The 2,267-nt window shown below is 45.6% G+C and overlaps 1 pseudogene; it reads right to left on the reverse strand.

Moving 5' to 3' along the window:
- Nucleotides 1-745: 745 nt before the first annotated feature.
- LOC101126818 (ribonuclease H1-like) lies at nucleotides 746-1,601 on the reverse strand (annotated as a pseudogene).
- Between the last annotated feature and the right edge of the window lie 666 nt (nucleotides 1,602-2,267).

Raw genomic sequence — 2,267 nt, forward strand, 5'->3', positions numbered from 1 at the left:
ATCTGTCTCTAATGTGCCCACAGGCACAAGTGACCTGTAAAAGCAGGAGACTCAAGTCTGTGAACTGGAAGACAAATGTATGCTTTCAGAATATTTCAAGACTTCTGACCTGCATCTTTTAACCAATGTTTTTTTGATTTCATATCAAAATCAAAGCTGTGGGCCAGGCGCGGTGGCTCACACCTATAACCCCAGCACTTTGGGAGGCTGAGGTGGGTGGATCACTTGAGGTCAGGAGTTTGAGACCAGTCTGGCCAACATGGTAAAACCCCATCTCTACTAAAAATACAAAAATTAGTCAGGCGTGGTGGCGCATGGCTGTAGTCCCAGCTACTTGAGAGGCCGAGGTAGGCGGAGGTTGCAGTGAGCTGAGATTGTGCCACTGCATTCCAGCCTGGACAACAGAGCAAGACTCCATCTCAAAAAAAAAAAAAAAAAAATCAAACCTGTAGCATTTTAAACCAGATTGCAATAAAATAAGCAAGAAAAGTGTCAAACCTAGTAAGCATAATGCTGAAATCTCATATAATTCTTAAATCTCAGAGATGTTCAATTTATTATATATTTAACCACTTTTTATCAAAATGTATCACAGAATGCCACCGTGCCACCATGATTCAGTGTGAAAGCCACATCTGCCCATCCACTGCAATGGTCCAGCCTGCAGTCTCTTTTCCGTACCAGTAAGCAAAAGTAGCAAAACTGCCACTGGCTCAACTTTTCCCAAGTAATAAAGTCACTTTGCTTAGTCTTCAGAATGTTTAGCTCCTCTTGCTAATCTATCAGCTTCTTCATTGCCAATAAACCCTGGATGACCAGGAACAAGTATCCACTGAATGTCCATGCCTTGACTGAGCTTCTCCAGTGCTACAAAGTCCTCTTTGTTCGTCACCTCTTTCCCTGTACTTGTCTTCCACCTGTTCTTCTTCCTACCTTGAACCCAGTTAGTTATACCATTTATAGCAAACATACTATCTGTGTACAGAACCAATTTATTGATGTTTTCAGCCTTTGCTTGTTCAATGGTGTTGCAGGCTGCATGATTTTCTGCTCTTTGGTTTGTCTGTCACCCAGGAAGTCTAATGCCTACATTTAAAGGATGGCCTGGCCCCCAGTAAATGTCAGTTCCCACTAGTGCTCTCCTCCACCCATTACTGGAGCAGCAGCCATCAGTGTAGACGACGACAAAGCCTCCGATGTAAGAAAATGTCTCTGCTCACTCGAGGCGCCGGCTTTGTGATTTGCTTCACAGGCTTTGCACAAGACTCTGCACTTTCATCTCCATCTCCATTCAGTGGCTCACAGAGTCCCTTGCTGGCTTTCATTTGTGATTCTTGTACATGTTTATTTTTCTGCCCTTCTGAAACTTCTGGGCTTGCAGATTTCCTGACAAAGTCCCAGGCCTCATTTTCTGTGGCAAACTTCTTAAATCTGGCAGCAGGAAATAGGTCCACCTATGCTCTACATTCATTCCAGGTCAGAAAGACCCCGGTCCTGCAGGCCCTCCCCACAGCATAGACCATCCTGAGGCTGCAGCAGTCCCTGTGGCAGCGCACAGCTATCAAGGTGACTCTGTGGGCCAGGGACAGAGGCTGGCACATGGCTCACTCTCACCTAACACCAGTGTGACCCCAACAGTGCCCACTGAAAATAGCTTCAGTAAAAGTACACTCTGAGGCCGGACACGGTGGCTCATGCCTGTAATTCCAGCACTTTAGCGGGTGGAGGCGTGTGGGTCGCCTGAGTCCAGGAGTTCGAGACTAGCCTGGGGAACATAGCAAAACCCCATCTCTACTAAAAAGATTACAAAAAATTAGCCGAGCATGGTGGCCTGCACCTGTGAAGGCTGAGGTGGGAGAATCACCTGAGCCCGGGAGGTCGAGGCTGCAGTGGGCCCAGATTGTGCCACTGCACTCCAGCCTGGGCGACAGGAGTGAGAACCTATCTTAAAAAAAAAAAAAAAAAAAAAAGTACACTCTGAGGCATAACTAAAGACTTGGCTAATTATTTTTCTCTATGGTCAGTTGGACCGTTTGCAAGAACCAACCCATTTGTGTAGCTGTGTCTGATAAGACCGGCCTGCTCCAGGGCAGAACATTCTTTTGAGGACCAAAGCTAGCCAGATCAATGCATTTGAAAAAGGCCTTGTCATAAATCTATCAAATCTCCTATTCCTTGAGCTAGGCTGTGGAGAAAAAACAAAACATGTGATCTTCTAGAATGTTCTTGAGAACTTTACTTTGAAAGGTAGATAACATTCTCTGAAA

The sequence above is a fragment of the Gorilla gorilla genome, chromosome 1 (assembly GCF_029281585.2).
Source record: "Gorilla gorilla gorilla isolate KB3781 chromosome 1, NHGRI_mGorGor1-v2.1_pri, whole genome shotgun sequence".
In the NCBI taxonomy this organism is placed as follows: Eukaryota; Metazoa; Chordata; class Mammalia; order Primates; family Hominidae; genus Gorilla; species Gorilla gorilla.